Source organism: Lepisosteus platostomus, chromosome 7 (assembly GCF_059453375.1).
Source record: "Lepisosteus platostomus isolate fLepPlt1 chromosome 7, fLepPlt1.hap1, whole genome shotgun sequence".
Classification (NCBI taxonomy): Eukaryota; Metazoa; Chordata; class Actinopteri; order Semionotiformes; family Lepisosteidae; genus Lepisosteus; species Lepisosteus platostomus.
Genome location: NC_142617.1, coordinates 1,416,895 through 1,440,854, shown reverse-complemented (window position 1 = coordinate 1,440,854; position 23,960 = coordinate 1,416,895). Strand labels below are relative to the sequence as shown.

The following is a 23,960-nucleotide window of genomic DNA, read 5'->3' as shown; positions in this document are numbered from 1 at the left end:
TCCACTCGGTAGCAGAGACGTTTAGCTGTTAATACACAGAATGTTTCTGCATGCACCTACCTGCCTGTGTGGAAAACATGCACTTCAAGACAGGAATGTTTGCTTAGCAAATCATTAAGCAATCTCTTGGAATAATGCAGAATTGCTTTTAGGCCCCACTGAAGAAAAGCAAAGACAAACTGACTCCTTATAAGGAACTGCACAAAAATACTACAATATCAGATCTGTGTTTTGGGAAGCCTGCGTACAGCAGTCACTCTATAGAAGGGAGCTCTGTCAGAAAAGCAATGGTTGGTTATAATGCATTCCAAAGTGCATTCCTTTTCCAATGCTGAGCTCAATGTGCTACATGAAATTTTGGCTCATGGCATCCCAGTGTGTTACAATATTAACACTGAGCTTGTTTGCTTTCTGCCAAAGAATTTGCAATGTAAGAGCAGGGCACACTCCATTTCTCACTCATTCTCAGGTGATGACATGGTGTATTCTGCCAAGGAATTCCAAGCATCTGATAAACAGCAATAAGATAACATATAGTAATGTCACACCTGATTCTCAAATGATACATTTCATCAATGATTAATGCAAAAGCCTGCAGGCCAGGGACTGCACCGTATCCTTCTGGGACAAGAAAAGGAAAGCACAAGTTTTCATCTGCAGCTTGTTCTTTATTAACCCACGGTCTAAAGAAACTTCCTTCATAAAACTCCGAAGACTTTGGACTGGACTCTCAGTACAAAATTTATACCCTGCGTTAATAAGTCTTAAAACTAGTCATTAGTCCCTGTCTTTAGATCAGTTCAGTATATCTGTCATATGCACAAGTGCAATGGAATGCTTATTTGCATGTATGCTCCGATATAAAGACATTTAAGGAATCACCAAAATCATCAACACAGAACAGCTGCAGCAACAACAAGTTGAAAAATATACAACTGTAGATAAAAGACAAGCAGAAGTTTAGAAGAACTAGATTGCAGCAATATGAACTGCATGTGGTCTAACAGTATTTTAGCTTACAAAGTGTCACAGAACACACAAAAAACCTTCTCCAACCTTTCAAAAGCCCCTTAACTCCTAATGTTCCACTCTTCTTTCAATCTCAACCCACAGTACAGTATGTGGCACTAAAGACTCTGGTCTTTGGGGTAGTTGGAATTGAACTAGGAACTGATCTGCAGTCAAATGATCTACAGTTTCTAGTTTCATAAACTTAACGTCTGCTACAGTAGCTGAAGGGAATTCCTAAAACAATATTAAAGTACTGTATTATTGTTTTCTTTTACAGTAAGCCTGTTTCCCTTAAAAGTCCAGTTTTTCTCATCTCTGCTAGGGGGCTTTGTGAGTACAGTAATTTACTGGGGAGACACAGGCAGGTTGTTTGAAATGCCCTAGGTCACAGGCAACATTTCAGTAGATAAGCTCAAATTTATTGTGGGTTTGCCCAAAAGAAGAGAAGAAAGGCAAATGATGAAGATGGATACTGCCCTGAGAATAAGGCATTAAAGAGAGGAAATAGTACATGCTACAAGGTCTGCTTAACTTTGGTCTCCACTCAAGAACGACCCTAGGCACACTCGTTTCAATCATGTTTAATAACTGTAATGCATTCCAGCACTTAAAAAGAATACAAACTCATTTGTCTTCATACTGTTCCGTTTAATTAATCACACACAACCGCTTGAGTGAAATGTGTAAATGGCAGGCCCCTCGTTAGGGTTCTGATTAAATTCTATACAAATTGTTTTTAACTCTTCGCCTCCTGTGGACGACAAGGAAACGCACTGCCTGAGCTCCTTCACCGGCAGCCAAAACACAAAGGTCAGGAGTTCGACAGCTCGTGTTAGTCTCCTACTTTAGGCGGCTCTGTTATCACTCCCACTGTATTTGTATTCATACTAGAAAATTCAATGTGAACAGAGTGTTGGATGAAATACTTCAGTGCTGTATTTTGCTCTAAACAAGCCAAGGGCCATGATTCAACATGAGGAACACGTCAACCACCTCCTCCAGCACGTTACAGCTGTTTTTTTTAGCACTGTAACAGGCTGGGGGTATTATTGAATAACAGCACTGTAAAAGGCCCAGTTTCCTGGGTGGGGTACACAGAGAGTGAGGACCCCAACACCACTAAATCAATGAGGTTTCCTGGGCTATGGAGGACAGACCTGCCCAACACCTCATCTAGGTAAGTGTCAGGAGTACAAGTGCAGCTGTTTGACCTGACCTTCTGACCCCGAGCAAAACGAGCTGCTGTGTCCTCCAAACGGCAGCCTCTCAACAGGTGAAACGCCTGGTCACGCTCAACAGAAACAAACGCCATTACACGCCACAGGCTCTTTTTCCTGAACTTAACCTCCGACCCCGCAGTGCTGGCGGATGTGCCGTCAGGCCAACGCGGCCCGAGGCCCAGGCTGGAGGGTCCGGCCGCCCCTCCTGACGCAGAGCAGGGCGGGCAGCGCTCACTGGGGGGAGTCCCGAGGTGAAGCTGAAGGCTCCGTCAGGTCCTGCTGATGTATTCCCTGCCAACTGACCACACAGTCACTCCCGGGCTGCACAAAGGTGAGGATGTGTCTCCCACAGGTGATAAATAATTCAAGGAAAAGAGCAAAGTGTCAGAACTATCAGGAGATCAAGGAGAGGAACAAGCCAAGGCAGGGCTTAAAAGCTTTGCTGCTAATCGAAGACAGATAATGGTTTCTGGACAAAGGCTGCTCCAGGGCCCATGAGTAAAACCAGTTAAATGATGTCAGTAGAGTCTTTCCCATCACGCCTGACAAATCGTGGTTATTAACTCCTTAGAAAGCACCCCACCAAGGTAATGATCGTTGCACTGGCTGACATGAAGGCCACATGAAGAGCAATACAGAAATGGTTAATGTAGTGAAACTGCACTGCAGGGAAGAAGGGGAAAAAATAAATGGAAAAAACATGCCTCACAATGATTCCCCGACGCATTTTCCATGCAGAAAAACAAAAATAGATAAATCATGATCCCTTTTCTACTAATGACAGCTGCCAGGGTACGACAAAAACTTCTAAAGATGATTAATTGACTGTTGGTTTAATTACTTCATCGACCAGTACCTTGCAGTCAGAAGAAGATGGTATGCATTTATGTGAACCTGAAACAAGCACGTGTTTTGCTTTAAAAGGAAGAGATTGCAAAACTGCTCTGGTGGATATCTGAAGAGGGAAGACAGCAAAAGACAAGCCCCAATCAAAGTTAATGTACCTTTAGAAGAGTAAAATGAAAGAGTGTCTGGCATTTGCTCAAATGAATGTGATGGAGAAAAAGTGAATGATTTTGCTACTACTTTACCTGGTTTGCCCAAAACGTTGCTTCTGTTTTGACTGTACTTTGGAAAAAAGCTTCAGAGCACCTCAATACTTAGAGAAAGAGGTGGACAGACTACAACGTCTACACCTTTTACCCAGGTTTCAAATGGCTTCTTCTGCTCACCCATGTTGAGGGAGAGGGGACTCATATGTACTGTATAAGAGTCTCCTACAAAACACATGAAACTTTACATTCCTTGAACACAGACTACGAATCCTGGACAAAGGTTACTCTAAGACATCAGGAATAATAAATACAGAAGAGGTGAGAATATAAAGCAGTTCAGGTCTGAGATTTATTGTTCTTTAAAAGAGAGAGGTGAAAATGAAGAGGTGGACACAGTTTAAAAACAAGGATGCAAATCATTTAGCAGCTCGTCTCAGACGAGTGGCCTTCAGGAGCGGCAGAACAGGACTGAAACAATCTGGCTTTCTTCAGCTGTGCCACAGGGAGCCGAGCAGACACGTCTGGTTACGCTAAGCAGAAAGACAAGTGGGACTGGCATAAGGAAATGTATGTATAATATGAACATGGTGAGGTAGCCAAAAACATGTTTAAACGCAGGCAGTCTAGAACAAATATATGAAAAACATTCATGTGCAATTTTAAACAATCCATAACCATGGCAGCCCAAGTTACAGACAATTTACCGATTGGTTTCCATGATAGTGTGGTGCTTTGGGACAATATCTTCGGCTCAGCCAACAGCAGCACAATGAAATGGATTGAACCAGAGTATTGTTACAAAGGCAAAACTCCACAGCATGGCTCCACAGCAACACGTCAACAGACGGTCATCTTACGCACTGGAGCAGCAGGAAAGGCGAGTGGCAGCCCTCAACCTGAGACTACAGGCTGATTACTGTACTAGACGGGTTTCACATACTGTTGTCGTCACAAATGTAATAATAATAATAATAATAATAATAATAATAATAATAATAATAATAATAATTGCTTACACTTATATAGCGCTTTTCTGGACACTCCACTCAAAGCGCTTTACAGGTAATGGGGACTCCCCTCCTAATGTCTCTGTACAAAACGGAGTCATTTCTTTCCGCCTTTGTCCTGACCCAGACTGTTGTGCTGTAGGACTGACAAGCTCTGTTAATTTTGAACAGCCCTCTGGGAGAAATCCTATTCTCTGGATGATCAGTCTAGTAGAATTATATCGCTGCGCTAAATGTGGGACTTCAGCCAGTTCGTTTTCCTTTCCCTTCACCACTATTTAAACCTAAACTGTGCATTGAAAACAGTGCCGCCTTGGCACGGATTGCGTTTTTACAGTTCACACTCCAGTATCTCGGCAGATTGTCAGATTTATTCTTCAGTGCGCTGGTAGCCTTCATCGGATCCCTCCAGATCTCCAGCACCAGATACTGGAGTCACACAAAAATCCGTGCCATCGTATGCATCTTTGTGAAAGCCCAATTTCATTTCGATTGTGTGACATATCGTTTTAGCTTCACTATTAAAATTCCCCTTCTGTTTTTCTAAGGATCAGGAATAATTCCTCTGAAACAGGACAGAGAAGACATCAGATTCCTCTGCCTTCAGTAAGCCCCCCCCTCCCCTCAAATCCTGGTCCTCCCAATATGACTCTCAAGTCCTAGATGAGGGCTTTCTCTCCTGATCTTCAAATACATTCCTGGTTAACATCTCTGCTTTTGTTTTGGGGAGGGGGTAGAACTTTCCCTTCTCTTTTTGGTGCTCTGGGATTATGGCACAGTTTTGCCCGTCTGCTATATTTAAGTCTGAACCACTAAAGTATCAGTAATTACAGGGCACTACACACAAGCTGCACCAGCATTAAAAAAGAAAGAATCAAGGTCAGGAATATGATTTCAGTCTGAAGGACTTCACAGCGATTTACTCAAATTACATGGAAAAGAAGCTGCATTAGGTGCACAAGAGAGGTACCGTAGATGTTAACCAGTCCAATGAAAAAAGAAAAGCAGAATACTATTATAGAACAAGCTGTGTTTGTGAACTATTTTCAGCAATGGGTTACGCAGTTCCATTACAGTAACCAAACTCATGCAATGGCTGGAAAATGGGTTATAACCTCTGATTTATTTTTTACTTCTTATGCTGTTTTTTAGTTCAAAGGACTGATTTTTCTGTCGGCACTGCTCTGCGTGGTCTTTAGCTGTAGGGATAGCACAAAACATAAAGCAGGTTTCTCACAGATTGTGTCCTCTGGTTTCGAGGAGGGAGGACCCAGGATCTGGGTTCGGTTCAGTCACTGAGAGGTGAACAAAGAACTGGGACCGGTCAGAGGAAGAAACACGCGGTTCACGCAGAACATAAGCTCCTGACAGCCTGAGCTACGCACCTCATGCAACCACTAAATGAAAAAAATGTTTTATAAATAAACAAACACAAAATAACTGGCGTTATCATAAAACGATAAAAAATTTAGCTTGTATCACAACGTTACAAATGGAAAGAAAATAACATGAATAGCAAATTAACTCAACATTTATAGTACATATTTATGTGCTTTATGGGTGAGTAATTGAAAGATTCAAAATGGCTGTCTGATAACAGCCAAACATATCTACTGATTATTGGAACACATGTGCAAAATACATGTATTGTAGCAGGAAATACCTCAGCGTGAAGAAAATTACAGCATCTGACTGAAATTTATTATTCTAGAATTCTACCATTTATGGGCACAAACCTGACATCTGCACCCAGACCAACCTTGAGGACTGCAGTTTGGAGCCGTCTTCTGGACTCCGGTCATGGGTTTGAATCCTGTGTGGGACACTGTTGTATCCTTGAGCACTTATTTATTTCACACTGCTCCAGTAAAATGCACACTCATAAGGCTACATCGTTCTCCACTGGCCTATCTGGATAGATAAAGTGTTAAAAAAAGAGGACATGCATTTAGCTTAGGAAAGAGATCAGCCGGAACAAAAAAGGTCTTCGAGTAAGCGACTGACACAGGTTTTCAGATTTAAGCCCCATGCACACAGCAGGTTCAAGGGTCACTTTGAACTTCTGAATGCACTTAAAAGGCTGCTGCACTTGGAAAGCAAACAGGGATGAGTACTGCAGGGTAAAAGAGGTGTTGCATGTGCAGCTCAGTGCCGAGACCTTCTGACGAGCTCAGAGTCTCAGAGGAGGCAGGTGCTGCAGCTCACTGCCTCCACCTCTGCCTCCACGCACAGCTGACCTGCACGCAGGGGTCTGAGGCTGGGCTGTTAGGTGTGGAGGAGTGTCACACACCTGAAGAAGGCTCCACAGCTGAAACGCTGTGTTTCTTTTCTTCTCTTTCCAGCATGGAATAAATCTTTACTTGTTCCATAAGCTCATATACATTAGAATTCTCCTATTCTCATAGGACAGCAGACGGCACAGAACACCACACAGTGCAGACAGTAGATTTCGTTACAGTACGTTCGTGCACGTCCGTCAGAAACTCACATGAGCACCACCCCGGAGAGCCGTGCACAAACTCCATCAGCACCGGGCCACATGGTTCTTAATAGGAGCTTAATCCCGAGCAGTGATCCCAAGCCAGTATCTATCCTGTATCAGACAAACTCAAACCAGAGGTGAGAGCTGTCTCAGGTTTAAAATGAATTTGGCCTGGGAGCCAGGTTTTACTGCTCAGAGGAAACAGCAGTGGTAACACAGAGGTACTGCAGTATCATACTTTATCAACTATTAGTTGGACAAGATTATTTAAGAATTTTTTTAGCATTTAAGAAAGTAAAGAGTGCCTCACTGCAAATGCATGCCAAATCTGCTATGCACAAGAAAACTATAATTCAGCACTTCTCTCTGTGGAAATAATTAACACTGACAAAGGTTTTGTTTCAACTATGGGTGATCTAACATGACGTCAGCTAATTCAAACTGTTACAAAGTGGAACACATAACGATCACATCACATTAAAGAAGCTTCTCCTGTCCAAGACCAGTCAAAATACCACCAATCATCACAGCTAGTCTATTTAGTGTCATCACTAACATTACAATGTTTCAGGAAAAAAAAACTCAGCAAAAAGAATGGAGAAGAAAAGTAATTCTACAAATAAATGACATCACTGGTGCTTAAACTACTAAAAAGTCAATTTGGGTCTGGGCTGACAAAACTACTGACAAACTGGTTGTATTGAATGGGTAGTGATAGCATTCAAGTACCTCATTTTAAAAAATCAATCACACAACTTCACCAAATTTCCTATCAATTTCATGTTAGAGACAGAGCTGGATAACGGCAAATCTTTAAAAATGGACAAGGATCATTTCACACCCAAAATGCAAGAAACCAAAGGGGGCATAAGGAGAAATTAAAGGGAGGGCCACACCGTATCTGTCTGTCACACTACTTTAGAACATCTGTACAGATGTATACTGTATGTTATGTGTCTTTCTGATGGATGACTCCTTTTCCAGTACTTCAGTAGAGGGTGTTGTTTGTGTACAATGACAAAGCAGAGATCTAAAACACTTCAGCCTCTGAATAATCAGAGGCAAAGACACAAAATAGTTTTTGTGTCTTTCAATGCCAATTTTTAATGCAAACAGATATCAAAGAGATCCGCATACAGGAGGGGGACTCACATCACTCCCACTGAAGAGCAGCCCCCCTGCGCAGCTTATGCGGGGAGGAGAGAGGAACTGCTGCAGCACTTGAATTCAGGGGGACCTTTGGGAGGCCTGATGTTGTCTGTCCAAGCCCAGAGTGGAATACAGCCAGGACACTGGGGTTCACACCCCTCCTCTTACAAAGATAATTCCTCGCTGGCAATGTGGACATACAGTACAGGCCACGAGAAGTCTTTTAAAAATAAAACACCTTATTAAATAGATATTTAATAAGGTGTCATTAAAAAAATCTATTCAGCGAATACCTAAAATCACGGGCCTACTGCTTCACATTACAGAAATTTACTACTGGTTTCAATTTAGTGTGCATGTGTTCTGCTGTATTAAAAAACCGCAAGGGTCTGTAGTACTTTTCATTTGCAGAATTACAAAAGAGCGAAAACGTTACAAATGCAGCACGCAGAGTGGCAGTGAGAGACATGGCGACAGCCTCTGCCCCCCCGATCTCCGAGTCACATCAGCTCCCCGCCCAGCAGAGATGTGCACTCAGCACAAGAAAGAGATGATCACAGCAGCTTTCAGAAATGACTTGTTTTTCAAAAAATTCGTTCTGAATTAAATGTCTGGATTTGACTGCTGGATTTTCTTTTTGCTCTCACATTGTAAGGAGCATTGCATCCTATAGATCTTATCATCAGGACTCAAAGAAAAAGCACACTCAAAAACAGGAATGAATTACAGCCAGGCAGGCCAAATTACCAGGCGACGCATGTTACTAATTATGCTTGGCTTACCGATTGGAAGCCTTTGCTTTTGAGTGGGGACAGGTAGAATAGGGTTAGTGTCACTTCCACAATCCCTTTCGGCACTTTCCCACAGCAGGCCGGTCGGACCTTCACATACCTGGACGGAAAGTTGCTTTTTTCATGAACAGATTTATTCACTTGGCGCTGAGCTGCGAAAATGGATTCTGTCCCCCCCCACCCCGTGTGTGAGAGGTCTCTCTCTGCCGGCCCGTTCCAGCGGAGCAGAAGGTTAAAATGCAGGCTGGCGCTGCCTCTGTTCAACAACTCTCACACCTCATGCAGAGAGGTTGGTTCCCAAATTGAAGAAAGCACTCCCTGATTTATAATTCCCAAGCACTTCACAGGATCACAATAAATCTGGGACAGACCATTACAGCCCCCCTTGCTCGGCTGCCCCGATCAAGCACACCGGTTTTAAAAGGAAGAAAAAGCTCCCCCCCCCCAAAAAAAAAAGAACAGGAGCAAGTTAATGGTTAGTAGTGAGACTGAAGTACTTCTTTAACAAGCACTTCAGGCAACACTTTGATCATTCATACCAACTTTACCCTGAGCCATTAAATCATTCCAAACTATGCGGCGTTTTTATCTGCCAGTGCGGGGAGAGTGTGCTCTCCTGCAGCCAATTAGGAGCTGCAGACGTCCGGGTACGAAGCGATCTTCTGCTTCACCTGTCGGGATGGGAAAGCCCAGTTCGCTAACCTTAGCCAGGGTTATCTGGCGACGGCAGGCGGAGAGAGTGGCGGGCCCACACAGCTGGTCCTCACGGCAGAAACCGGAGTGCTGGAGCCGGGGCCGCGGAGCCATCTGAACCACTCAGCCCTAATTACTGGAGATATACTACAGCTCCCATTATTTTCAATAACCTACAGCAACAAAGCTGTTTTCAAAGGAAGTTGATCTAATTGGGCTGACCCTCCCGGTATGATATGCTTAGGGACATACTGAAGACAAGCTCCTTAATTGGTGTGTTTTAAGAACAAGACATCAAAGCGTGTTCTTTAATGCTTGCATTGTGTTTGGATGACGACATGAGCGCAGCAGTCGAAATGCAGGTTGGAGATGTGGTGCGTCATGCAAAATCTCAATCCACAGTTTTCCTTACATTACCACACACAAAATGACACTTCTTTCCATTCTAAACCTCAGTTCCCTAAACCCTCATTACCAGCACTTAAAACTATGTTGTTGTTTTTTTGGCTTTTAAATGAATGACGGAAGTATTAAAACATAATTTCTCTGCCTTTAGCCCAGAAGTAGAAACTGGCCAGGTCACATCAGGAAGGACAGGAGCTGTCCTTTCCCCACACTTTCCCCTGATGATCCAGGGAAAGTGACACAAAACCGTACCTATTCCAAGTTGGCTTCAATGTTGAATCTTCTGAACAGCCCGCTGAGGAACTGTGGAAGCAAAAGCTGCTAAAAGACGCGGGGTATTTTTGAAATTTCAGGACTACTCCTTTGATCGTAAAATTTCCACAAATCTGAGAAAAGATGGGTCTTTCTCAGAGACACACTGCGGCTCTGCACTGGAAGACCATAAATCACTGAAATATAACAGTCAAGAGATCCGAACAGCCCTACCAAAGGGAATAGTTTTAACTGCCATGGAGATCAACATCCCAGCTGTCGAGTGAGGTATAATCTGCATTTACAGCCAAGCCAATTAGGCAACCAATTAATTTGCTCTGTTTCTCTCTGTGAAAAAAATGTTCAAGGCATACTTGGAATACCAAGAGCAGCAGGATCATCCCCAACTATTTTCAACAAAAACACTTTGAGATGCACTCGTGCACCACAACATACCAATAAAAACATTGTATGGGGTGCCTTGTAAAAGATGATCAATCTTTCTGATCGCTTAACATTTATCAGGCAGTATCTGGTTAAAAAAATACAACTTCAGGCTAATATGTTATTGAGGAAGTCTGTTAAAGCCAACTACCCCCTTAACACTGGTCCCCAAGCAAACTGCACGACAGAGGTCTCTGTAAGTTCTGAAGCCTGGCATCTTACAGAATTTGTCAATTAGTAAAGGCATTTGGCTGATGCTTTTATCCAAAGCAACTTGCAGTACACGTGCACCCGTTGATACAGCTGGGTATTTTACTGGAGCAATTTGGGTCAAGTACAGTATCTTGCTCAAGGGTGCAACAGCAGTGTCTCACCTGGGATTTGAACCCTTACCAAATTTCCGTAAGTGTTGCAACAAAGTTTTTATCATTTTACTATACCACTTTTCACTCACATATCCTGAAGAGGATGTCATTTGTTTAACAGAATAAAAAAAAATTAAGAACTTAAAAGATCTTAGGAAAGGCATAAACAATTAATAGGTCTTAAATGTAGAGTAATTAATGCTCTCTAACGTTAAATAATAGAGAATTTCAATCAATCCAAAGAAAGTATTTTCAAATAAAATACTTTTAAAATATAATTACACTTACTTTAGGAGAATCGTAAAACTAGTTTAAGTTTGTTCCATTTAATCACCTTTAATTATCAGGGATTAAGATGCATCCAATTTGCTAATGGGCTCAGTGCAGTACATCCAGTTCCTATAACGTGTTCGATCTTTTTTCCTGCCAAAATAACTTCCATTGAGCACTGAAAAAGAGCCAATATTTGTTTTTGTAATTGAAGGACAAAAATATATATCTTTACTGTCACATTTGAAGCATGGGAGAACTTACAGACAATTAGTGCAGCAATTTATGCATAAGGTTTAGATCTTTGCACTCAGACGTTTATCAAAAACCAGGACAGAACTTGAAGGGCCCAAAGCTTCTTATAATACTGTCCTCGCCCATTAGGAGAAGCTTATTTGCTCTTAAAGCGAGAGGCCAGTTTAATCTCCACAAAGCTTTGTGGCAATGTCAGTACTGAATGACTCCATGACCTAATATTCGGAAATTTGAAATTCAGTGCTTCCTCGTTCCAAACGATTTATGTGGGCCTTAGCGCAAATTCCTGACCTGAAACGAGAGAGGAGCTGTATTACAGCTATTGCATGTGCCCTGCAGCAGCTCAACTGGACAATACAAAAGGGCACTGCAACGCACATCCCCGAGGCCATGCTTTCGGTGTTTGCAGCACCGTATACAGTGGGTGTGACAAGGCCTCTTCCTGAGGGGGTCAGAAGAGCTGCGTCTGGCGGTGCTGCTGTGTGCCAGCGACTCGCCCTCACGCCCGCCCAGGAGCGGCGCACCCCGGACAGCCAGAGCGCCGGGACGACTTCCAGCCCCGCCCGAGAAGGCAGAGTGTTAGTTATCCCAGACCCCAGTCCCTCAGAATCCTACAGAACAGCACCCGCGGAACCGGCACAGACCCCACAGGAGCCCCGCTGAAACGGACCCACCCTGGAAATCCTGCCGAAATGGCTCAGCTCGATTCCAACACAACTGGCAACGCCGCCGTAGTCTGGGAGAACAGTGTCTAGACGGAAAATATACTGACATCTGGTGTCTTTCATTAGGCATTTTTCTGAAGACAGGTTCCCCCACAATCCGCTGCCATTCTAATCCAAAAAATGACAATAAAACTACATTTGATGGAGGAAAAAAGTGCGAAGATCATAGTACACTGTGTGTGTGATAATTGAAATTTTTCCAGTATCTCAGAAATGCTAAGGTTTGATAAGAGCCCTCGGTAACCAACACCTACAACTGTAAATATTTTGACACAGGATTTTGACGGATAGCCTTGGTGATCTGGACTCTGTATCCATCTCGCCGTGAGCGGCTCACAGCGCGGCGGCCACCCTTTAATACTCTGTTACGAGCATCGCACACACTAAGAGAGACTGGGATCAGGTCTTGTTTGTTTAAGATAACAGGGTTTCCAACTCATCACAATAATGTGGCTTCTGCTACCAGGAGGGTCCGACTCCCCCCAACACACTTGTGACCTTTAAAGACCAGCCCAGGCTCTGCACAGCTCCAGGAGGGCAAGTCAGGTACTACAGCCCCTTCTGCCCTTCCTGTTTCCATACTGCCCACTGTGCGTCTCCTGCGTGTGTGTGTTGTTGTGTGTGCCCACTGTGCGTCTCCTGCGTGTGTGTGTTGTTGTGTGTGCCCACTGTGCGTCTCCTGCGTGTGTGTGTTGTTGTGTGTGCCCACTGTGCGTCTCCTGCGTGTGTGTGTTGTTGTGTGTGCCCACTGTGTGTCTCCTGCGTGTGTGTGTTGTTGTGTGTGCCCACTGTGTGTCTCCTGCGTGTGTGTGTTGTTGTGTGTGCCCACTGTGTGTCTCCTGCGTGTGTGTGTTGTTGTGTGTGCCCACTGTGTGTCTCCTGCGTGTGTGTTGTTGTTGTGTGTGCCCACTGTGTGTTGATGTTGTGTGTGCCCACTGTGTGTTGCCTGTGTGTTGATGTTGTGTGTGCCCACTGTGTGTTGCCTGTGCTGCTGTGAGAGACTGGACAGGACCTCTGGCCTTTGCCACAAGAGAAACTGCATGAAATGTGGGACAGACTGGAGTGGGACGCTCTGAAAGATCTGTGGGTTTGAAGGCTGAGTTGCCTCTCACTTCCTCTGCTGCCCTGATATGCACTCATTTACAAAAAAACAAGTGGACAAGTAAGACAATTAAAGAATTTGTGTGGCAGGGTAAGAATCACCTTTTGCTCACTTTCAGAAATCTCCAGCTGCTTGTCAGACAGATTTATATTCTCACAATATGCCATCATGTTTGTTAATGCCACCCCTCCTGCCCCCAGTAAATAAGAACACAGTACCCAACTGGCACAGACACTTGGCAGGAAAACTGGAGCTGATCAGGAGCTGATAAGAAAAACAAGAAAATAACCATTATAACCAGTTTTGACTCCAAATCTCAAATGCCACATTCAAAACCTGCACTTATAAATCTAAAAATCAAAGGTCCTGCAAATACTGTATACAGTTATTACTATATACTGTATGTACAGCCACATACAGTGACCTACAAAAAGTCAGATTGGTTTCTTTCAACATTCATATGCAGCACACACTCTTATCGTTCCCACTTCCTTATTTTACATTATAACATAGAAATAATGGTTCTCTGCAGAGAAATGCAGGCAATTAAGATTTTATCTGGGTCCGGTGCCAATTGAAAGAACAATTCCCAAGCAACAACTCTCGCAGTTAGGCCATCAGAAAATGACTACCGCCGTTTCCGTCTGCCTTATAAACTCTTCTACTGCTTCTCTCGGTACCTGCCTAAATCTCCTTTATCCGACCTGACGGCTTTGCTGCAGATCCTACAGATTTTTCTTCTGAAACTTGACAAAAATAATAAACAGATTGACCCTGCTCTGACAAAACATGATAAGGCCCACAAACAAGGCAGTAAAACCACATACCACTCATAGCTCGGATGGGTTTGATGTAAAGCACTGGACATTAAATCACTATTAAATACAGTAGTAATGCACAGATGCGGGCACTTAGCTTCATGGTGAATTAATTTATTGCCTGAGCGAAGCACAGCTCGTTGAGCCCTTCTGTTTTATGTCCAGGGTGCTTGACTGGAGCAGTTCTATGTGTAGTCCGGCTTTTTGCAAAAACACCTCCACCAGCCCGGTGCTGTCCAAACCCGGTCCTGAAGTCCTCCTGCGCCTGCAGGCTTTTGGTCCAACTGATGAAGTCAGCCTTCCGAACCTCTGAGACAACCATTTGCTTTAAAACCCAGTTTCGGTGGCTCTTCAAATACAATGAGAAGTACTGAATGCTATTAAAAATTAGAATTAACTCTTAGGCTTTCACAGTTCCTCTCCTTTAGGTGCATTGCTTCTATTTGGAATTTAAACAGAGGGTCTAGAGGTCACTAAGATGTTTATAATGTGAGTGGCTGACAGTGCGGAGGCCATATTGATCGTCCTCCAGGTCTTCTTTAGCAGACCTCATGTGTCAATGCAAGATCCAGGCTGTTGGAAAAAAAATCATTAAAGATGCCCATTTTAGTTTTGTGTTACCCCTTGAGTGTTTTTACTGAAGCAAAGGATCGTTTAATAGTGAAGGTACAGAGTCTGTACCACAGAACCCTGCAACACTACTGGGGGTGATTGGTTTATTCTTGACTCGAGGGAGTTGCTACCTTGTCTTTTGGAACACCTGGACTCTGGTGTTGGCTTTGACAATGCTGGGTAATTCTACTTTTGAACTTAATACACACGGGTTAATCTTAGGAGGGCTTTGTCAGGGTCCCATTCTGGGCCTAGTCAAGTACTGGGAAGGGAGTCCTCCACAGAAAAATAGGTTGCTGCATCAGCAGGTGGTGCTGGTGGACCAGCAGGTGTCGCCCTTGCATCTCGACCAGAATTTCCAAACAGTTTACGCCACAGAGGTCCTGACTGCTTGGTCATAAAGGGAGGGGAGTTAACCGAAGTGTCCTGGCTGAATCCCACTCTGGACATGCAGATTCTTATCTCCAGGAAGTCTGAGCTTTATTCAGTCTGTGAACTAAATTCTTCTCCACCTGATCTGCTGTGTAACGGGGCTGCGAGTGCAGGACAGATGCCACATGTCACCAAGTGGAGCTGCATCTCAGTGCTGAAGGAACTAGATCCCCTCCTGTTTCTGAAGCACCCTTGGGATAACATGCACCATACAAATGCAAGTAAGAGTCAATGAACAACTACCCGTTTAGTAAAAGAGTCACACTTTTAATTCTTAACTCCTTAACTAACACTCACAACTCAACAAACAAAAGTCCAACCATCGAAAAACTTGTGAAAAATGAAATAACACGTAAAGTGCTATTCGGAGCTTAATATCACAATAATAAGACTGGAGGAACAAGCATCTCAAATGGGGAGGATGCTCAACAGCGAGGATTTCTTCAGGAATCACTTTGATTTTTTAATCTTCTTGTTTCATACCGCCAAACCACTGCACACACAAGACCTACACGCATGAAAACGCGAGTTTCCTCCTGAAAGGCTCGATGGATTAGAAAACGACAATCCAATCCATCCCTCTGAATAAGAGCCGAACACCTAATCCCTCCAGATCTGCACGGGAGTACTGACTGGTGGTGAAGGAGCTGCCACACAGGCCCCGCCAGACCCGTCCAGGCACTTCAAGAGAGGCTGGGGCTATAAAGGACTGAGTCGACACAAAAGCAGTGGAGCTCAGCTCCTGATCCTGAGCCACCCCACAGGCGGCCCGGCGGTTTGCCCCTTGAAATGAGCTCATGTTGTTCTCCCCCTCTAAACTACCAGCGCTGCACGAAACGCACGCAGTGTTCATCAGCACTACAGCAAGCAAGCGGCCCAAACTCCTCTGCGCGCTGCCCCACGCTCCCTGGGCTGGGCCGAGGAGCTTGACATTCAGCGCCCTCTGCTTTCATCTTCTCTGAGCCCCCGAGCAAAAAGTGCGTCACTCAGCCCGGACGTCAAAAATCATCTGGAATACGTGACACCGATACACCGCTAAGATTAGTTCACAAGTCCCCCCCCCGACTACCTTTTAATCTGTACCATCTACAAGCACTAGATAACAGCACATTATAACACCAGCTCTCAGCCGCAGGTAAATCTGACTGTGATTACGGCTCTTTCCTGTTGACTCACGGCAAGCAGTTACATCTCTCTGTTAAGCAAGAGGACGACCTATCTATGTGTAACCTCACTTACTTACATCTACAATGAAACTGTTTAGTCTATTTAAGGCTATTAAAGTATTTCAACGAAGTATGAAACCCAAGTGCCCAAAAAGGAAATTTTAATTTGACCTTCTAGTCTGAGACAGCTGTAAAAGCATGGATTTCTGATTCTGTGCGAGTGTGTGAACATTGTTCGCACACAGCACAGACTCAAGACCACCTACAGATCAAGAAGTCACTTTAACAGTTTCCAGAAAACTTGGCCTAAAACTTTTCTCTTTTTCCATGGCCTTTAGGTATGTTACCGTGAAATATTGTCAGGGATGACTACACAGAGCCAAAATACATCTTTCAAGTGCGAACTCTTTCTGCCAAGACAGTAATGGCAATTCTCACAATGCTAATTAGTCTGATGCAAGTAGGTGCTGTAAAAAGGAAGGAAATAAAGTTTTAAAGCAAAAACAAATAAATCAAATAAAAAACAAAGGTAACATCCAGAAAACCATTACACATATTACAGTATAGACTTTTTCCCCCATCAAAAGGAAAGGAATGAAGGAAAGATTTCATTCCAAACCTTTCAGTAAATAACTGGAGGGGTATTTCACATGAGTTGTTACACGCTGATGTCTACAAATTAGCAGCTTGTTTCACCTTATAAAAAATGTGCAAACTGAGGTAAATAGTCTGTGAGTTTGGCACATGGTACTGAAAAGAGAAAAGAAAAACTTAGACTCATTTTACTGTATTAAAGAGGCAAATGAAAAACACAAATGAGGAGCTGCTGGTGTGTCTGTGGATAATATTACATTAGCAGGAAATTTGTCATATGGTTCAGCAGCATGTCTGAACAGTCCCGTACTGAGTGAGCACGCACATGTTTCTATAACCACACCGTGGTAGACATCGTTAGGACATACAAATTCCACAGGATGCCGTTCAAAGCTATGAGCCACGAGACAGAATACTAAGAGATGACGCGGCCAGCTTAATTTTATTATGCAGCACAGTAAAGTAAGGATGTGTCCGTTTGCATCCCTCCATCTGTTACCTGTTACCAGTCAAATACTTACGATATCAAGACAATAATGCCAGCAGCATTTCAGAATCACAGACAGAAGAAACCACATGTTGCATACAGCGTTTCTGTAAACAATCCTGATCAGAGAAGGAAAAAGGAACTCTTGAAAGGAAGCAATTGATTTTATTGACGTGAACAGAGACTTCTCATTTCGGCATGTGTCACCAATGCATATGCGCACAGTGCGGCCAGTTCAAAAACCATGTGATACTTATTAATGCTTTTTATTAAGAATCTGAGGTGTATGCACTACATAAAATCGGAGGATATGTATCAGCACATTCAAGGCCGTGCTGTAAGGCTGTATCAACATTCCATGCCACAACAGACATGGCCGTGCTGGTTAAAACATAAAAACACTAACAGGATTTCTCAATTCATCTTGATTTGCGAGTTCCTGGTGTCACAGTCATACTTCATGCAATATCGTCTTACTTTATCTATTGGAGTACAATGGGATAAATCCCAGTATTGAATTAAATAGCCATTTCCCCCCGTTTAGCAGAGCTTGACTGAAAAGCCACACACCGTTTTAAAAGCAATCCATTAGACTGCAGTATCAATCACTGTATCAGCAAGTTATCTGCACATGCCCTGGATGACACGTTTACATAACAGGGCTTTACTGTGGCATTCTTTATAACTAAGATTAGAAAATGTATTTTTCTATTAAAAGTTTACAGCTAAAATGGTGTCCTGGGATGTATCAAACTTAATGGACTGCAAGACATTTCCCTTATCACCTATTTTGGCAATAGACATGAACCGCAATCAAGGGGAGATCGAAACTACAACGTGACGATTGCTCGGCAGCAAAGAGGCATTTCTTTTTGCCGAATGTCACCCTGAAACCCCCCAAAAAATAAGTTGAGGATCCAACAGTGTGTCTACACATTAATTTGCTGGCTCCTGTGGTTGAGGATGCTTGTTTGCCACGGACCCGAATGTGACTGATCGCACCAACACAGGATCTGCTACCTGGTTCTGTCTTTATTACACTCCTCTACCGTCGCCTCTGGGTCTTTCACAGAAATTCTGACCCTCATCTGCTGTGGTCCAGGACCTTTATCTCCCACAGGTAGAGATCGACTGTTCATCCCTTCATGCCCGCTTTTATCACCGCTGGGGATGGGACACACTTGGGCCCACACACCAAAAATCACCTAAATGAGTGCCGAGACCAAGACGACAGGAGGTCTCCTTCACTGCAGCCCTGTCCACCAGAACAGAACAGCTGTTAAGAGGTTCCATCCAGCTGGACGGCTGGTTCATCGTCAGCCTGCTCCGCCCTTGAGGCCGCGGTGGCCACTGGCCAGCGTGCTGAGTATGGAGGATGCAGGAATCCTAACAGGTCTTCAAGGTCACCGACGCGCTCCAGGAATAAAGCCCTGTCAGTCCTGATCCAACACTACTCACTGTACCTTGCACCAAGCGCCTTGTTATACCATGGTGAACCTATTTCACAAAGCACCATTTCAATCCGCACTTCCACGGAACCAAAATGACCAGCCAGGCATCCTGCCCCATGTATTTACCTTGAATATTTAAAGCTGAAAGAATACCAAGATCTTTAAGTGTCAGTATGCAAAGAAGGCTGACAACTGCATTGTCCATTTCTTCCAAATCTGTTAAACAGGCACAAATTGGTCAAGTTGAGTTCATTTCCTATGTCACTGCTAATACAATGCTGAAAAGGGCAGGACTGTAAACCTTCCCTTTCTTTCACAGGGAATGTGTTCAAACACAGAAGAAAAGAACAAAGTTCAACAACTGTTTGCCAAGGAAAGATCAGCTCCCTTCTCTGTGCCTACACCTGCCTCCTGTCATGGGGGAACAGATTTCTCATTTCACAAAGTCAGTGCGAGGTTGCCAATTTTCAGCTCCTAGGTTGGAGTTCCCAAAACCCTTGGGGGCTGATTCTATGTGACTGACAACTGACAGGTTCGAATGGCAGTTATTGTCAGCTGTAACAAAAATAAGCCCAAAACGGATTTAAGAAAATCACACTCTTTGGCAAGAATTGCTTATCCTGCATCATCAAAAGCTCCCAAATATTCTAAACCCCACAGAGGTTTCAGGCTTTTGGACAACCTGCCATTAGCATGACTTTCTGTAACAGTGGTACTCAGCAAACCAGTTGCACTTCGACACAATCAATGAAAGATAAGACAGATGGCATAATAAATCAATATTAATCAACAATGAGTTAATTGCCATTCGATTGTTCAGCTTAAGATGTTGTTTTTTTTGCAAACTGACATTATTAAAAGCTTTTTATTTTGGAAAAGGGATGTAACTATATAACAAGAAGGCTGAAAGCAGAGGTTTTGATCAAATTTTAATTTCTCTCTCTCATTCACTGTCCTGTGAGTAAGCCTCTGTTGTTTCCGAGTGCCTAGTGAGGTGCGATTCTGTGTGACCACACCATCAGCTGTGACCACTCTAAAAGGCTCCCCCCAGGCTTGCTAGCCGACTGCAAGGGGAAACAAGCAGGGGAAGAGGATCAGCGATGCGCAGGCTGTGGTGCTTCGGGAAGTTGTGCTTTTCCGTTCCCTCCTGCTCGATCAGAACTGAGCGGGCTTTACAGAAGCTGTTTTTGCTGGAATGGTGAGTCATGACATCACGTAACACTCACGACTGAAAATGAAAATAAGTCCAATCCAAAATAACAGTGAAATGCAGACAGCATAAACCACGGCTTTAAACAGAAATCAAGCTAAAATAAAATCCCGAAGCCTACTAAACATGGGCAGGCTTCTGATGCGATTATATCTATAATTAAACGCGGATTGCTTTTTTTGAAAACGCTGTGAAAATAAATGATGCTGAGTTAAGGACAAGGATAAAATTTCCTCCCTCGGGGAGCACTGAAATCTGATTATGAGGTCGATCACCACAGCAGGAAAGCACCATTCCCTGAGAAGACACGCAGTTAGAATCATCAGCTTGCCTGTTATTACAGGACGGGCTGACATGAAGAGAACAGGCCCCTGAATTCCCTCGACTGTAGAGAACTCATCGGTCCTCCATCTTGGAAACCTGAACTAACCACCATTGTTCGATGGGACAGCGAAGCCACGGCTAAAACAGTTTTAAGGAACAACAAAAGAAGTCTCCAAATCTCTGGAAATTGAAAAAAAACACGACCAGTGCCACCTGAAATATAAAACGTTTTAACAAACTCGTGCTTGACCTGAAATGAGGTGTTAAGTTTTCAGTAGAAAAACTAAAAACTAATTTTGAATTTTTCAGGCAAAAATAGCACTGGCCCATGATGCCTTAAAATTGCAGCACAACAGGAGACAGATTCCATGTGGCCAGTGAGCAGCCCAGCCCTGTGCTAACACACCTCCCTGCACTTGGAGAAGGCCAGGGAGCCCACACTGCTGGCAGCTTCTTCCCTCCAAAAAGGTTTCTCAGCTTCTTGATAGAGATAAAGGGCAATTTATTTGATTTCAAGCTTGTAGATATAACCACTGGACACCGGTGGGAGACAGTGTCTGAGAAGCTTTGGAAACCAACTTTTAGTCCAAACTAACGGACTGTAAACACAACAGCTCCAAATCAAAGTCTTTTAAAACTTTGTGTGATCTGGAAAATACATTGATCAGCATCATATATCTTTAAAAAAAAAACTAAATAAACATCATGGTGCTTGCAGCACAAGCCAGCTGAGTTAAGATTCAGTGCTCTGCACCTTCGACAGCTCATAAAAAAATCATCATAGGTATGCTGGGTCACCACTTTGATTTATTCACCTCTCAGAGCCTTCAAGCCTTGTTTGCATGACTGCCACTCAGCTATGAAGACACATTTTACCCATTAATACTGAGCTCCAGACTTGTCCCTTGAGGAAGAGGGCCAGGTGGAGTCATTTCACACACTTCCAAGTACCACTGGTGATGCAAAACTTTTTGTCCTAATCTTCTGTTATTCTGACAAGCCAGTTCAATTATAACCTCCAATCAAGCAAGCTGTTAGAGGACTGTGTTCTGAAGTTCAGACATACCTTGTCTAGATATTATATTATGCCTTTCCAACAAGCCTACATCTCAGACTTTCTGAAGCTACCGGGCTTTATAGCACTGACACTAGTGACCAAGCATCTTTAAAAGATTTAAAGGTTTAAAAGATTCCTTCAGAGCTCAGATCCCAGAAATGCACATTAACAATACACCCACATTTACAAGCAAGTGCAAGGGCTGTGACACCCAGAAACGACAAAGGACAAGAGGAAGAGGAAGGGTTAAAGTGGTCTTGGGGTACAATGTATACCGAGTCTGTTTTTCAAAACATAAAGAGCTTTTGTTATGTTTCTCTTGGCATCAATGCATGCTATTTCAATCGCCTGTAACACGGCTTACTTACTAAAGTTACTATCCCAGACACAGCACATAGCTGCAGGCTGCGAAACAGAAGTAAACTGTTTATATAGCAGTGGCTGAGAAAATGCTATGTAATAATATTGCTGTGCTACTGGACGGCCCCAGACACCACAGGGCTTCTGCTGTAAAAGGAACATGGCTGTTTTCTCTGCCCAGGAAAGACTGGCAAGGCCGCAGAGAGGAGCAGTAGAGGGGCAGCTCAGAAGAAAAGGCAGGTGACATGCAGGTGAAACACAAATGAAAAGAAACCTTTTTGGTTACTTCAAACAGAAATATTGTCCTAATTGACCAGTAGCTAGCAACGGAACACGAGAGTTCTCCTTTCGAAAACTGTCTGTTTAGTAGAAACATCCTTGTTATAACAGGACCAAAAACACAGACAAAAATGAAATATCACATACTTAAAATGCCATATCTAATATCCTAAATTATCTGCATATTAGACAATTTTGCATGAGGATAAAATGTCAATCTTAAATGGCACTATAGCTTCCTCCAGATGCTTCTCTGAATCTTTAACCTGCGTTTTATTTACATCCTGTAATGCAACCCACTTTTTACCACCATTATTCAACATAATTCTGAAAAAAACACACTGATCATTACCAGGAATATACCATATGATTTGCGATTTATACTAATATTAGTCTTAATAAAACTAGATTACTATATGATACGATAGTATATACTATATGATCAGATTTGTCAATGTCTGACATAAGAGAAACGTGTCTCCACAGTTCAGCACTGGGAAATTAAATCGGACACCCAAACGAAATTAGAGATTTTCCACGTGTCAGAAATGTCTTTTCTTTACTAACAATCAACACAAACAGGCTTATAGCTCTGCTGAATGTGCAGTGCCTTCTGACACGCTCTGAGGATGGATTCTGTCTTGAGTGAAGAATGTGAATTAAAATGTCCCATGGGCTAACATTAAGACAAGTAAGGGTTATGTGGTTTAAGGTAGTTTTCGATGCTGTTCTTTCTAAAAGTGGGGTGCATGTTAGCAAGTTATAACTGCATGAACAGGACACAGCTAATCCACCACATCAGTTAAATATTTGACTGGTCCTGGTGATGCAGAAAAGCCCCTTTCTCAGTGGAATGAGCTAAATATTCCATGTGCATCAAACGTTTTAGAATAAAATAACATCTTCATTTTTTCCCCATCCTTGGATTTTGTAATAACTGGGTCTCCACCAAGTCACGTTTATGACTTTCACAGCTTCAGACTTGACTGACTAGACTCACGGGTCACTTGGCTCAGAACAGTGGAATTCCTCGGGGTTCCTGAAAACGCTGTGGAACACCCGATGCTCTGCTACACTCCCCATGTGCACGCTCACCTGCCACGCAACAGAAACGTCACAGCTGAGAAGGAACGTATCAAGGTTGAAAACTAAACCAGCAACTTTGCATCGAATGGATCTAAAGCCGACTATGGTTGTTATAAAATACACAATGTGAGAACAGTAGGAGGACATACATTCTTTTCTTTAATTCAGATTCTTAATTGGTTTTAACAATGCAGTGTTCACATGCTGTTTACCATATTGTATGACAAATTTACACCCCAACTGATAATTTCACTAAATACTTCAGATGTTCTTTAGAGAACTCACAGCCTGTTCCAGGACTCTGATACAGAACAAAGCCTTTTTTTCACATGTACTGTATGCTGTGGTGAAATATTGCATCACCTCACCTGTTCACACACGCACAGGCAAACTCTCACTCCTCCAAGGCACAGCTCTGAAAGCCAGCGTCTGCCGTGTGAATTAGAAATTGCTCAGAGTGTTACGAACGAGGATGTGCCAACACTGGGAAGACATCCCCACTAGAGGAAGTGAAATGATTTCCAGGGCAGAGATGCTGCTTTTGATCCTTGGTTTCAGATTTCTGGCCTGTCCCTCAAAGAGGAGCAAGCTGCCAGATGCTTGAGGAGGACTCTCTTCTGATGGCAGAAGTGTTGAGGCTCTTTGTAATTTCTAACTGGCAACCGTAGAAACTGGCTTCTCCGCTGAGGACCGCACTTGTGGCACAATGAGCTGGATTGAGAAACCAAGTGCCGTGGAGATCAGAGGATGACAGGTACCGACCATGCTTAAATCTATATCTAGTTACCACTTCGTATACAGGAATGCTTAAAGTCTGTCGTGCAGGAGATCTGAAAGTGCAAAGCACACTGTCCACCC

The 23,960-nt window shown here is 43.3% G+C and overlaps 1 protein-coding gene and 1 long non-coding RNA gene across 3 annotated transcripts in view; both read right to left on the bottom strand.

Annotated features, from left to right (window-relative positions):
* The window catches only part of micu2 (mitochondrial calcium uptake 2), an 80,543-nt gene that overhangs the window by 41,196 nt on the left and 15,387 nt on the right, over positions 1–23,960 (bottom strand). The gene's annotated exons all lie outside the window — the stretch shown is intronic.
* Positions 3,614–23,960, bottom strand: part of LOC148657746 (uncharacterized) — a 35,476-nt gene continuing 15,129 nt past the window's right edge. The window contains exons 2-3 of the long non-coding RNA XR_015939976.1: positions 6,053–6,204; positions 3,614–3,816 (exon numbers count right to left, since the gene is read on the bottom strand). This is a non-coding gene — a long non-coding RNA (uncharacterized LOC148657746). The remainder of the gene's footprint in view (positions 3,817–6,052; positions 6,205–23,960) is intronic.